Source organism: Artibeus jamaicensis, unplaced genomic scaffold, assembly GCF_021234435.1.
Source record: "Artibeus jamaicensis isolate MK-2021 breed Jamaican fruit bat unplaced genomic scaffold, CSHL_Jam_final contig_482, whole genome shotgun sequence".
NCBI classification, from domain to species: Eukaryota; Metazoa; Chordata; class Mammalia; order Chiroptera; family Phyllostomidae; genus Artibeus; species Artibeus jamaicensis.
This window is the reverse complement of record NW_026521857.1, coordinates 8,566,285-8,581,343: the sequence shown is the minus strand read 5'-3', so window position 1 is coordinate 8,581,343 and position 15,059 is coordinate 8,566,285. Positions and strand designations below refer to the sequence as shown.

At 38.6% G+C, this 15,059-nt stretch overlaps 2 long non-coding RNA genes across 2 annotated transcripts in view; both read left to right on the top strand.

Annotated features, from left to right (window-relative positions):
- Positions 1-1,629, top strand: part of LOC128627882 (uncharacterized) — a 78,677-nt gene extending 77,048 nt beyond the window's left edge. The window contains exon 3 of the long non-coding RNA XR_008392177.1: positions 620-1,629. This is a non-coding gene — a long non-coding RNA (uncharacterized LOC128627882). The remainder of the gene's footprint in view (positions 1-619) is intronic.
- A 3,190-nt stretch (positions 1,630-4,819) lies between these two features.
- LOC128627901 (uncharacterized) overlaps positions 4,820-15,059 on the top strand; it is a 66,584-nt gene continuing 56,344 nt past the window's right edge. Inside the window, exons 1-2 of the long non-coding RNA XR_008392197.1 lie at positions 4,820-4,871; positions 5,710-5,768. This is a non-coding gene — a long non-coding RNA (uncharacterized LOC128627901). The remainder of the gene's footprint in view (positions 4,872-5,709; positions 5,769-15,059) is intronic.

The window sequence follows — 15,059 nt, the reverse complement described above, 5'->3', positions numbered from 1 at the left end:
ATGTCCTGCAGCTCCCTTAAACTATCTTTGGTTTTTTTTCACTCTTTTTTGTTTTGTTGCACTGACTAGGTGTTTTCTTCTACCTTGTCTTCCAACTTACTGATTTGATCCTGTGCTTCATCTATCCTGCTGTAATTCCTTCAGTATATTCTACATTTCAGATATTGTATTCTTTATTTCTGTCTGGTTCTTATTCATAGTTTCTATGTCCTTTTTAATGCTGATATAGTTCTCTTTAAGTTCCTTGTCATTCCCACTGAGTTACTTTAATATCCTTAGAACCACTGGTTTCAACTCTATATCTGATAAATTGCTTTCCTGAATTTCATTTTTCACAGTTTCTGGGGATTCCTCCATTCCTGCTGATTGGGGGTTGTTTCTTTGTATCCCCATTTTAAGTGGCTCTTTTTGTTTCTCCATATTAGATTGATCTGCTATGACTGCCTATCTCATTGGGTGGTCTTCTGTGGTGGGAGTCCTGTGGGACTCAATGGTGAAGTTTACTGAACTCCTGAGCTGGATACTCTAGGAATGCCCTTCATTCAGTTTTTGTTAGTTCTCTGGTAGTAACTGGGTTTTTGTTGTTTTGGGCTCATTCCTTGGTGTGTTTTTTCCCCAGCTCGCTGATTGAGATCACAACCTCCACCATGTCTTGTATGCTGTTGTACAGGAGCTGCCAGAAGAAAACAAGACGACCCTGCAAACAAAATTCACACCAGCAAAAATACCCTCCAACTTCATGAAATCAACAACAAATGAGCTAAGACTTACAAAGTTAAAAGAGAATGAGAATATTATACAGAAGAAAAAAACCAATATGAGTTAATGGGAATAAACATGATTTTGAGAGGGTAGGGGGATGAGAAATTATAAGAGTAAGGAATAGAAACAAGGCAAAAAAAAAAGAGAGAAAATAGGTTAGCTCAGTTGGTTAGAGCGTGGTGCTAAAAAAAGAGAAAATAAAATTTCCCACATAACTAAAATAGAGATGGAATATGGCAAACTGGAGTAAGACAAGGCAATAGTATGATATGAGATTTGGAGTGAAAAAATAGGAATCACATTGCAATAAAACCACCACCTCAGTGATATCCACAACAAAGGAACAAAGATTGGTAAATATGAAAGGGAGATAATGTTATAAGAAAAAGAAAGGAAAGAAGAGAAAATAAAATATTGTGAGATATCTAAAGTAAACTAATTTTGATAGGATAGAGGGAGAAGAAATCATAAGTGTAAAGGTTAGAAACAAGACTAAGAAATGGAGAAGGTGAAAATTAAAATGAAAATAAGGGCAAGAAGAAGGCAAATGAAGTAGGACAGGGGAACAGTAATATATGAGATTTAAAAATAAAAAAATAAATGAATAAAATAGTGACTATCTAGGGATAAACTAAAGAAATGAAACAAGAACCCCATATCAATGATAACTGAGCAAATGTTAATAAAGGTGGAACAACAATGAGAATATTATAAGAAAGGGAAGAAAAATGTAAGATGTCTAATGGAAAGAAAGATGGTTTTGAGAGGATGGAGGGAGAAGTAATAGTAAAAATGGGGAATAGAAACAAAGTGTAGAAAGGGAAAAAATAAATTTTAAACCAAAAATAAAAAAGAGAGGGATGAAGGGAAAATGGAACATGAGAAGGGCAGAGTAAAACTTATGAAATTGGAATTAAAACTTAAATAAAAATTAAAAATAATAAAAATAAATATAAAATACAAAATACAATAAAAGTAATTAGATAATAAAAACAAAATTGAAGACAAAGAAACAATGTTAAAAAGTGAGCAGGAGAGAAAATAGTGCAAATGATGGAAAAGAACAGGGTAGAAGTCAGCTTGGCAGAGCCTAGTGTTTGTTGGCCTATTGTCTTCATTAGGATCTGTCCCTTATATCAATTAGTGTCCCAGTCTAGCTTTAGGCAGCTTGTTTGAGGCTACAAGTGATCCGCAATCTGTGGCTTTCTCCTTCAGCCTTGGCTGTTCCACTCTGTTGTGCCCTGCTGGTGTTTTATTAGCACAAGGACCAGGAGTAGTTCACCTAACATCTGACAGTACTGCATGTACCACCTCCACCTGCATCTGGAGGGGGCCTCTCATGTGATCAGGAAGGTGGGATCCATGGATCACCCCCTGGGCAGCACTGTTCAGCCTTCAGGGAAGATGGTGGGTGTGTTCCTCACCCCTGAACTGCACATCATGGTCTGTCCCAGATTATTTCCGCTGCCCTAAAGTTTCTGATGAATTAGCTGTCTGTTTCACGTGTGGGACCAATCTCTGTAAAAGGGTCAGCTCTTTCTTGCTTGGCGACAATGGCAGCTCTGAGTGAGAGCTGAGGATGGGTGGGCTGACTACCTCTTGCTGCACCAATTTCTAATCTCACTCCTCTGCTGTTTTCAGTTGAATAGGGTCTGAGAAGGAGCCAGGATAGTGTCTGATAAAAGTTCGTAAAGGGCTCCCTTGGAAATTCTTATTCTTTTCCCTCAATATGCACCTGGCTGTGGGATCTTGAGCCTGGCCTTACTGTTTTGCAGAGATTCTGATCCTGTGGGTAGAGGATGGGCATGCCTTTCCTTTCCCAGGGGTTTGTTTTCCATGGTTTGGGTGGCCCTGCCTGGCTGTGAGGAATCCCAGGTGCTCAGCTCTGGCCCTTCCAGTTCATGGCTCACAGCTCCCACAGGAGGCTCGGACCCAAACCCTCCATTGTGCACACAGCTCCCACTCCTGCTCACCAGCAGCGCTGGGTTGTGCCCTGCAATGCCTTCACTGTGCAGCCTTCTACTCTTCCTGGCCAGCTGGGTTCAGTGGGCACGAACTGCACTTTGAATTCAACCTCTTTGTTAGGGTGGCTGCATGTGTGTGGGGTCCCTGCTCAGCCATACCTCTGCTACCCTCTTAAAAAAACTCCCTATGTGGCACCCACATTACAGCTCTGAGCCTTTGCTCAGGTCTCCATGCACTCCGTTTCCCCAAGAGGCAAAAAGTCTTTCTTGGTCAAGGCTCACCACAGCCTTCTGGTGCCTCTGTCAGTCTTAGGAGCTAGAATTTTTCTTTTGGACTCTTGCAGTTGGTGCTGCAGCCTTGGATATGCTGCTTGCATTGTAAGTACAACCTGAGTCTCCTAGACTGTAAATCCTCCCAAGTCTCTCTTGATTAGGATTGGGGGTTCCCTGTGCAGGACCGGGAACCCCTGTTCTAGGAGGGCTGGGAGTCACTAAGCTGCACTTTCTCTCTTCTGCTCTTTCCTTTGCTTCAGGAATGTTGCTCATGGTATTTCCCCTTCTACTTGTAAAATCTCTTGTTGGATGGTGCAAAGCCTCTTCTGCACAGCCTGGCTTCAAAAGTTCATTTCAGCTAAGATTCCATTGATTGTTCAAGTTACTCATTGGAAGACTGGTTGAAAATATGTGCTTGGGGGCATGAGCAAGTGGTTTCAGCTTCCATATACTCGGCCGCCATCTTCCACCTCATTTTTTGTAGTTTAAATGACCCAGTCTGTGGTATTTTGTTATGGCAGCTTGAACTGACTACTATAAATAACAAGGGCACAATTTTATGTAGTGTTTTCTTAGGTATGTAATTGTTTCATTACTTTTTAGGAAGGAAGTTTGGGTAGGTTGGGTAGTACACACAGCTGCCATTGTCTTTAGGTATGGAAAAATGAATATATTTGTTAAATCTAGTATGACTGATTTTGGATTTTTTTTATTTTTTGAATTTTTTTGCACAATATAATGTTCTATGGGATCATGAGAAAAACATTTCATGTACCCAAGTACAGGAGATTGTGCTGTGGCAAGATTTATTCGGGTAGAAATCTGCCCCTGGATTTCCAATTTCCCATCTTACTCTGTCCTGCCATGGAAAAAGCCCAAACTTGTCTACAGCAAGGCCAGAACAAAGGCCACGGTCCAGAATTTCTGTTTCCTATTAAAGTTTAAACTTTTGGAGCCCACACAGTCTGCTGTGGGCCTACATGGCAGCTAGACCCACATGGTTGTATGTGTTCCTGGGCAAGAGAAAGAATGTGCAAATAAATGGGGCAAGTGTGGGTCACTGAGTGAAAGAAAGGAAAACTTCTTTGTTTCCCTGGGTTATAATCAGGAACTTTTTCCAAAATAACCAATCTACTTTCCAAGATTTTGCGGGCTTCTTATGGGTCTATCCCCTAGCCAATGATAACTTTCTCAGGTTAGATTGACAGGCTTCCATGGTCAAGCACCACCCCCTGAGCCATTTTGACTTATATTGTGCATGTGCTTACCTTTGCTTTCTTAGTCCCTTCCCCAGTGACCTGCAGGGAACAGACCAGTAGTTCCTTGGGATGGGTGTGACTCTGTAACTTCCTGGTTAAACAAACAGGATTATGCTCCTCAGTCTATTAATCTCAATGAATAATTCACATTGCTCCCCTTCTTATTAATAATTAGTTAACTACTTGCTGTAACCATTGGTTCAGAAAAACACACAGGTTTCAAGTGTAATAACTCAATAAAATATTTTGTACACTTCATTGTGTACCCATTGCCCCAAGCAAAGTCTCTTTTGGTCCCCATTTTCCACCCCCTTTGCCCACCTCCACCTAGCCTCCACCCACTTGTGCCTTTGGTTATCACCACACTGTTGTCTGTGTTTATGATTTTGGGCTAAAACCTTCACCCTCTTTCATTCACTCCCTGCTACCCCCTATACCCTGACAGCTGTTAGCCTGTTCCATGTATACATGCCTCTGTTTCTATTTTGTTTGTCATTTTATTTTGTTCATTAGATTCCACATATAAGTGAGATCAAATGATACTTGTCTTTCTCCAACAGGCTTTTTTTCACTCAGCATAATAATCTCCAGGTCTAACCATGCTGTTGCAAAGGTAAAGTTTTTAAAAAAATATTTTATTTACTTGTTTTAAGAAGCAAGGGAAAGGAGGGAGAAAGAGAGGGAGATAAATATCAATGTGTGGTTGCCTCTCACACACCCCATACTGGTGACCTGGCCCACAAGCCAGGTACATGCCCTGACTGGAAATCGAACTGGTGACCCTTTGGTTTGGCCTATGCTCAATGCACTGAGCTATACCAGCTAGGGTAGTTTTTAAATTTTTTTATGATCATGTAGTATTCCATTGTGTAAATGTGCCACAGTTTTTTATTTACTCCTCTACTGATGGGTAGTTGGGTGGTTTAAAGATTTGACTATTTTAAATAATGCTCTAATGAAGATATGAGGGCATTATGTTCCTTAGAATTAGTGTTTTGAGTATCTTCAGATATATTCCCAGAAGAGGAATTGCTGGGTCAAAAAGAAGTTCCATTTTTAAGTTTCTGAGGTAACTCCATACCGTCTTTCACAGCAGCTGCAACAGTACACATCTGCATCAACAGTATAGAAGGGTTCCCTTTTCTGCACATTCTCACCCAACACTTGCTTGTTGATTTATTGATACGAGCCATTTTGGCAGGTGGGAAGTGATATCTCATTGTGGTTGTAATGGGAATCTCTCTGATGATTAGTGACATTGAGCTTTTTAAAAAATATGTCTATTGGTCATCCATTTGTCCTCTTTAGAGAAGTGTCTATTCAGATCCTTTGCCCATTTTTTAAATTAGATTGTTTGTCTCCCTGGTGTTGAGTTGTATGAGGTCTTTATATAGTTTGAGAACTAATCCCTTAATAGATGTAGCATTGGCTAATATGTTCTCCCATTGCAGGATACCATTCTGCATGGCGTGGGCCCAGACCCCAGTGAGTGGCAAACATTTACTGCAAGGTAACTTTCTAAAATCCATGCTAAACCTTCCAAGGATGAGTGTAACTGGTTCAACCACACACTTTTGCCCTTTTTTAAAAAGATTTTATTTATTTATCTTTAGAGGGGAAGGGAAGGAGAGAGGGAGAGAAATATCAATGTATGGTTGCCTCTTGTGGGTCTCCTGCTGGGAACTGGCCTGCAACCCAGGCATGTGCCCTGACTGGGAATCAAACAGTGGTTGTTTGGTTCCCAGGCCTGAGCTCAGTCCACTGAGCTACACCAGCCAGGGCCACTTTTGCCCTTTTCATTTGCAAATATCCCTCTTCTGTGATGCGATTAGTGGCATTGGCTCCTTTGTTTTCTGTAAAAGGTAACCGCCTAAAGCAACCAGTGCATAGTAAATGAGGACCGTAATGTAATGTGCCGAGAATCCCAATAAAGGCCTGTCATGGTGAGGGCTGTGGCTTTTGCTCCCCTTGAGAGAAAAAGCCATGCTGTCCCTTTTCTTCCACTGGACCCGGTAGTCTGTGTGAATGTCTCATTTTATCCATTATGACACGGGCATTGCAGGCCCATGTCCACATCATCCTACGATGTGGGTTCCCTTTTCATTTTGTTTATGGTTTCTTTTACTATACAAAAGCTTTTTAATTTGATGTAGTGTCATTTGTTTGTTTTTTCCTTTGTTTCCCTTGCCCTAGGAGATCTATTAGCAAAAATATTGCTATGTCTGAGCATAGCAATACTATGCTATGGAATGTCTGAGATTTTATTGCCTATGTTTACTCTATTTTTTATTTTGCAACTCATATTCAAGTCTTTTATCCATTTTGCATTTATTCTTATGTATGGTATACATTGGTAATGTAGTTTCACTTATTTGTATGTATTTGTCCAATTTTCCCAATACCATTTATTGAAGAGACGGTCTTTAGTTCATTGTATGACATTGTCTCCTTTATAAAATGTCAATTGACCATGAAGGTGTGGATTGATTCATGGGCTATTTGTTCTGTGTCATTGATCTTTTACCTTTTCTTATGCCAGTACCAGGCTGTTTTGATTACAACGGCCTTATAGTATGGTTTGCTTTGGGTAATACAGCCTTTTTAATGATGTTAGATCTTTTAATTAATGAACACAATATATGCTACCTCTTATTTTATCTTCCTTGATTTATTTCTTCAATGTCCTATAGTTGTCCAAATTCAAGTGTTTTACCTCCTTGGTTACATTTATTCATTGGTACCTTATTTGTTGTTGTTGTTGCATTAGTGAATGGGATTGTTTTCTTAACTTTTCTTTCTGATAGTTCATTATTGGTGTATAAAAATGCCACCAATTTCTAAATATTATTTTTATATCCTAGGACTTTGCCAAATTTATTATTAGAGCTAAATCTTTGTAGAGTGTTTAGAATTTTCTGTGCACTATAGCTTGTCATCTGAGAATAATGACAATTTTACTTCTTCTCTCCAATTTGGATGTTTTTTAATTTTTTTCTTCTTGCCTGATTGCTGTGGCTAGGACTCTCAGTACTATGTTAAATAAGATTGGAAAGAGTGGGCATCTCTGTCTTGTTCATGACCTTAAGGGAAATGCTTTTAGTTTTTGCCCATTGAGTATGATATTGGCTGTGGGTTTGCTATATATGGCCTTTATTGTGTTGAGATGTGATCATTCTCACTTTGCTGAGAGATTTTATTGTAAATCATTACTGCATTTTATCAAATGCCTTTTCTGCATTAGTTGATATGAGGATGTGATTTTTATCTTTCATTTTGCTTATGTGATGTATCATGTTTATTGATTGGCCAATATTATACCAACTTTGCATCCCTGTAATAAATCTCACTTGGTCATGGTATATGATCTTTTAGTGCATTGGTGGATTCTGTTTGCTTATCTTTTTTTGAGGATTTTAGCATCTATGTTCATCAGTGATATTGGCCTATAATTTTGTTTTTTGAGGTCATGTATCTTGTTTTACATTTAGGATAATGCTGGCCTCATAAAAAGAGCTTGGGAGTCTTCCCTCCTTATGAATTTTTTGGAATAGTTTCATATATGTTAGTTCTTTAAATGTTTGGTAAAATTTGCCTGTGAAGTCATCTGATACAGGACTTTTGTTTGCTGGGAGTGTTTTGATTTCTGCTTCCATTTCATTAATTGTAATCAGTGTATTCAGGTTTTCTGACTCTTCTTGATTCAGTTTTGAAAAATTGTATGTTTCTAGGAACTTATTCAGTTCACCTATATTGTTCAATTTATTGGCATATAGTTTTCTGTAATATTTTGTTAAACTCCTTTGTATTTCTTTTATGTCAGTTGTTACTTCTCTTTCATTTCTGTTTTTATATATTTGGTTACTGAGTCTAATGAAAGCTTTGTTAATCTATTTCTTCTTTTCAAAGAAGCAGCTCTTTGTTTCATTGATCTTTTGTATCTTTTTTAGTCTCTGTGTCATTTATTTCCTCTCTGATCTTTATTATTTCCTTTATTCTACTTATTCTGCACTTTATTTATAGTTTTTCTAGTTCTGTTAGTTGTAGGTTTAGATTACTTATTTGAGATTTTTGTTGTTCCTTGATGTAGGCCTGTAATGCTATGAACTTTCCTTTCAGAGTTGCTTTTGCTGCATCCCATAAATTTTGCAGTATTGTGTGTTCATTTTCATTTGTTTCCAGGTAACTTTTTATTTCTTCCTTGAAATCATTGTTAGCCCACTTATTGTTTAATATCAATGTGTTTGAATGTTTTTCAATTTTAGTTTAGTTGGTATCTAGTTTTATACCATTTTGTATAAGTAATTAAAAAAATTCTGAATATAGTTTGTTTTTCTGATTCTTGATATGTTTGGACTTTTTTATTACTTCTTGTGTTATTTTTTCTTTTCTCTTACCTTTCTGGATTTAATATTTTTAATTTGTTTCTCTAACTTCGTACTCTCCTTCAACTTTAAACACTTTACTTTTAATCTCTTATTGATTGCTATTGAAATTTTACCATTATATTTAATACAACAAAATTTAAATGTAAAAATATCTTTACTTTTATACTATACAAGAGATGACCTTGTATTTTCTCTTCAGCCGTTCAAGTTATTTCCTTTTGGATTACCCTGTTTGGGGAAAGTCATGCTCACTATGATGCATGTGGATCCATAGTTTTCATTCTTTCAGAGAGATTAAATATTGCCTTTCCTCCATCCACTTCAAGTTGTCTATGTGGGATGCAAGTAGACTTATGTTGGTTTTTATTATTCTGTTTCAGACTCTCACTTCTCTCTTCTGTATTGTCTCACATCTTTTTTTTTTTTTTGCTATATGCTGAATAACTTTGGAGGGAATATCTCTCAGTTAATGAGCACTCTTTTTATTACATCAAAGTGATGTTTAACTCTTCCACAGAATTTAATTTTTTTTAAATTTTTTGAAGACTTTTTAAAACATTTCTTTCTGTTGCCAATGGGTTTTGGCTAAATACTCAGCTTTATAGACAATATCTTATTTTTAAATTATTCATGCAGCTATTAAATACTTGCAAGATATTAAACATCTACAGTTTTTATGAGTGTAAATTTGTTATTTCTTGTTTACACTTACTGATGCTAATAACAGTGATTTTGGTAATTTTGTTTGTGAGTTGATTACTTGATCTTAACTTGGGAAAGTCCTTCAGGACCTACACATTTATAAAACCTAATATGGTAAAAGTTTTCTGATTTCCAGTCAAGATGGTGCCATAAGTAAACCTGCTCACCTTCTCACACAGCCATATCAAAAGTACAGCTAAGCTATAGAACAACCATCATTCAGAACCATCAGAAATTGAGCTGAATGAAAGTCCTACAACAATGAAATTAAAGAAGAAAGCAACTATGGAGTTAAAGAAGAAATCACTTTGAGACCAGTAGAAGGGGTGGAGATGCAGAATGGGCTGGTCCCACACCCTCGTGTGGCAGACAAAAATCAGGAGACATATCAGAAGAGTGAGGGATTCCAGCCCCAAACTGTGCCCTTCAGCCTAGGGCCTCACTTCCAGAAAGATAAGTCCCTATAACTTCTGGCTATAAAAATCAGTGGGGATTGAGGCTGTGGAAAACAGAAACTTCTGGATTCCAAGGCAATTCCTATTTAAGGGCCCATGCACTGACTGACTTAGACTTACTCCCTCTGAGCTCCAGTGTGGGGGCAGCAGATTGAAAAACGTCAGAGACATATGGGGAGGAACTGAATTGTCTGGCATCATGGAAGAGGTTGCTGGAGAGACCATTGTTCCTTTTATGAGCTCTCCCCTACAGAGCCACAGAGTTGGCAGGCAGGTATCCTATCTGAGACTCCATCAAACTGGGCTCACATGGTTTGCCCTACCCTTGTGATTCCATGAGGCCCTTTCTCACTCACTTTAGGGCCCACCCAAGCTGTTTTCAGTGGCTTTACAATAGGAATGGCTTGTCTTGGCCTGTACTTCAAAATTTTTTTAATTCTCTCAAACAAGCTGCATCTGGCTTCAGCAAGCTCCATACCTCTTGTAAAGTTGCCCTAGGATGATCACTAGCAGCCTTGGTTCACAGCATGGCCTTGCCTGGGCACCTTTAAGCCCAGAATAAGTAGCAGCCATTTGCAGATCACCTTGTAGCTTATTTGTGTGAACCTGGACAGAACACAGTCAGTGGCTGACCTTGAGCATGCCAACAGCAATCAAAGCTCAACTACAAGACAGTATAAAAAGCCTATGTGCTGGGCATACTTTGAGTACCCAACTTGGGTAATAAGGGAGGTAGTTCACTGGAATCTACAGACACCTATTATTTTAGGCCACACTGCCAAGCCTGGGAGATGTAGCAAATACATAGATACAAGCACAGGGAGGCTGCCAAAATGAGATAAAATAAAACAAAACAAAACCCCCCAAACCCACAAAGCTCTAAGAAGAACTAAGTTAAATGGAGGCAAGAAATCTACTAGATTCAGAGTTCAAAACACTGGTTATAAGGATGCTCAAGGAACTTAGTGGTAGCCTCCATATTATTAAAAAATTCAGTCAGAAACAAAGGGTACACTAATGGAAATAAAGAGCAATATACAGAGAATCAACAGTAGTGTGGATGAAGCTAAGAATCAAATCAGCAATTTGGAATATAAGGAAGCAAAAAACAACCAATCGGAACAACAAAAAGCAAGAAATCTGGAAAAAAAAAGAGTACAGTGTGAGGAGCCTCTAAGACAACTTTAAGCATACCAACATTTGCATAACTGGAATAGTGGATGGAGAAGAGAAAGCAAGAAATTGGAAATCTACTTGAAAAATAGTGACAGAAAATTTCCCGAGCTTGGTGAATGAAATAGACATACAAGTCCAGGAAGCACAGAGTGTCCAGAAAAAGATGAACCCAAAGCACACCACAATAAGACACATCAGAATTAAAATGCCAAAGGTTAAAGATGAAGAGAAAATCTTAAAAGCAGCAAAAGAAAAACAATTAGTTGCTTACAAGAGAGCCCCATAAGACTGTCAGCTGATTTCTCAAAAGAAAATTTTCTGGCTACATGGGATTGGCAAGAAATATTCAAAGTGATGAAAAGCAAGGATCTACAACCAAGATTACTCTACCTAGCAAAGCTATCATTTAGAATCAAAGGACAGATAAAGAGCTTCCCAGACAAGAAAAACCTGAAGGAGTTCATTATCACCAAACCAATATTATGTGAAATGTTAAAGCTTCTTCTTCTTCTTTGAAAAATAAGAACAATAAACTATCAATAAATACATATCTATCAAGAAGTGAATCTAAAAAACAAACTAAGCAAATAAGCAGAACAGAAACAGAATCATAGATATGGAGAATATTGGGATGGTGACCAGCGGAGAGAGGATTCTGAGGAAACTGGGAACAAGGTGAAGGGATTAACAGTACAAATTGGTAGTTACAGCATAGTCACTGGGATTTAAAGTACAGCATATGGACTAGAGTAGCCAAAGAACATATATGCAAATTCATGGGCACAATGGTGTGGAGATTGCCTGAAGAAGAGGGAAGAGAAGGGGAAAGTTGGAAAAACTAGGACAACTATAATAGCATAAACAATAAAATATAATAAAAAATAAAAATAAAGTTTCTCAACTGTAGGGAGGTATCAGTTTCAGACAAGTGCCTCTGCGACAGAACGCTCAGAGAACCTGAACTTTTAAATTCTACAGGTCTGAAATTTACTGTCGGCCACTTCTGGGTCTGTCTGGTGTTTCAAAGGAATATAAGGTGGTACAGACAGGAGTGGAAGGGGTAAACTTACTAAACCAATTGAACCTGTAAAAAAAAATCAAATGACTCTTTTTAAAAAACTTCAGTTTAGTCCAATTGTTTATCTTAATTGTTATTATGGTGAAAATTTTCTATTAATTTCTACTTGCCCCATTTTTTTCTCTTACTATTTTGGATTCAAAATTTTTGATATTGATTTATAGACTTCTGCCAAGACGGAGGTGTAGGTGGAAGCACTGCCCCTTCTAGCACAACTAAGTTTAAAAACAATAAAGTTTTAGCAACAAAAATGCAGCCAAACCACAGAAAATTGAACTACATGAAAGTCTAACAACAAACCCTTCAGCCAAACCAGTAAGAGGGGAAGAGCCAGCAGCAGAGCGGGGTTGAGCAGGAAAGATCCACTGGACCGGTCCTGGCGTGCGACCCAGGTGCGCCAGCAGCCGTGGGTGGATCCCAGGTGTGGAGAAGCAGGCGGACCCACTGAGGGTGCAGGGCATTGGACCCACTGAGAGCGCAAGGCAGTGGACCCACTGAGGGCTGATGGAGGTCACACATTTGCGCACAGATATACCGCTGAAGGAGCTAGCAGTGAGATGGACTGCCCAGGCCCCAGTGGCAGGAAGTAGCAGAGGGAACTGCCATTATCCCTTTCTGACCCCGCCCCCACATACAGCATCGCAAACCAGCGACCTGGGTGGCCCCGCCCTGGTGAACATCTAAGGCTCCACTCCTCACATGTAACAGGCACGAACAGGTCAAAACATGGCTCAAGAACAACTCAGAGCCCCAGAGCTGATAAATCTAATTGATGAAGAAATAGCCAAACTTTCAGATGCACAGTTCAGAACACTGGTGATCAGGATGCTCACAGAACTGGTTGATTTTAGTCACAAATTAGAGTAACATATGAAGGCTAAACTAATTGAAATGAATGGAAATGCACAGGAAACCAATAGTAATGGAAAGGAAACTGGGACTCAAATCAAAGGAGTGGACCAGAAGGAGGAAAAAAAATGACCAAACAAAAAAGGGTAAAGACACAAAAATTCAAAAAAATGAGGAGAGGCTTAGGAACCTTCAGGACATCTTTAAACCTTCCAACATCCAAATTATAGGGGTACCAGAAGGGGAAGAGGAACAGCCATGAGTGGAAAACTTATTTGAACAAATAATAAAGGAGAACTTCCCCAATCTGGCAAAGGAAATAAACTTCCAGAAAATCCAGGAAGCTCAGACAGTCCCAAAGAAGTTGGACCCAAGAAGAACACACCAAGGCACATCATAATTATATTAGCCAAGGTGAAAATGAAGGAGAGAATCCTAGAAGCAGCAAGAGATAAGGGGACAGTCACCTACATAGGAGTTCCCATCAGACTGTCAGCTGATTTCTCAAGAGACCTCACAGGCAAGAAGGGGCTGGAAAGAAGTATTTCAAGTCATGAAATCCAAAGACCTACATCCAAGATTGCTCTATCCAGCAAAGCTTTCATTTAGAATGGAAGGGCAGATAAGTGCTTTTCAGATAAGATCAAATTTGAGAAGTTCATCATCACCAAGCCCTTATTACATGAAATGTTAAAGGGACTTACCTAAGAAAAAGAAGATAAAAAATATGAACAGTGAAAGGACAGCAAACTCACAGTTATTAACAACCACGCCTAAAACAAAAGCAAACTAAGAGGACAGCTAGATCAGGAGTGGAAACATAGAAATGAAGATCTCATGGAGGGTTAGCAACAGGGGAGTGGGAGAAGGAGAAGGGGGAAGAAGGTACATAAAATAAGTAGCATAGATGGTAGGTAGAAAATAGATAGGGGAGGGCAAGAATAGTATGGGAAATATAGAATCTAAAGAACTTGAGACACATGGTAATAAACTAAAGGGGGGGAATGGTGGGGGAGGTGGTATGCAGGATGGAGGGGAATGAAGGGGGGAAATAGAACAACTGTAATGGCATAATCAATAAAATATATTAAAAATTTTTTGATATTATTTTTCTCAACTTTTTCTTTTATTTAGTTTTATACATTCTATTTTTAATCTTTTATCAGCATGGAAACTTTACCATGCATATTTAACATAAAATTTAAGCTAAACAATATTTTAACCTATATCGTAAACTATACATGAACTTTAAAGTACTTTACCTCTGATTGTTTTCCCCTTAAACTCTTTTTCATTTCAATGAATATTTTTTATTGTGGCAAAGCATAGATAACATGAAATTTACCATTTGAATCATTTTTAAGTGTACAGTTCAATGGCATGGAGTGGGAGTGCATTCATGTTGTGCAGCCATCACCACCATCCATCTCCAGGACTTCTTGTTATTCCCAAAATGAAACTGTACACCAGCGGTGCCAAACTCATTTTCACCAGGGGCCACATCAGCCTTGCAATTGCCTTCAAAGGGCCAAATGTAATTTTAGGACTGTATAAATGTAACTACTCCTTAACAGTCAAGCAAGAGTTTGGCACTGCTGCTGGGTAGAAACAAGGTGCCAGGCTGGATAAAACAAGGTGAAGGGCGCAGGCCTTGTGTTTGCCACCTGTACTGTACATATTAAACAGTAACTCCTCCATGATGTGCAGCATCTTTTCATGTGCTTATTTGCCATTTGTATGTTTTCTTTGGTGAGGTGTCTGTTAATTGGGTTGTATAAATATTCTCTGTATATTTTGTATAGCAACACTTAAACAGATGTTTCTTTTGCAAATATTTTCTCCTAGTCTATGACTTATCTTCTCATTTATTTGACATTGTCTTTCATTTATACACTATAGATTTTCATTAAATTAGTTTTTCTCTGGCTCCTCAGTGCTTTAGGTTCCTTATGCTCTAGTGCATTTTCTCAACTGTGTGGCTTCAGCTCCTGGCTTAATTTTCTGTGTATTCCTGACCTGACTCTTGAGCTCTCTTACCTCAGAGGTTAGCATCGGAAACCTGTATACCGGGATGTGCTCCTGTTTATTTCTCTGAAGGCTTCCCTTAGAGAACACTGCCAACTTCTGAAAGACCAACAACAACTCCAAGAGTAATT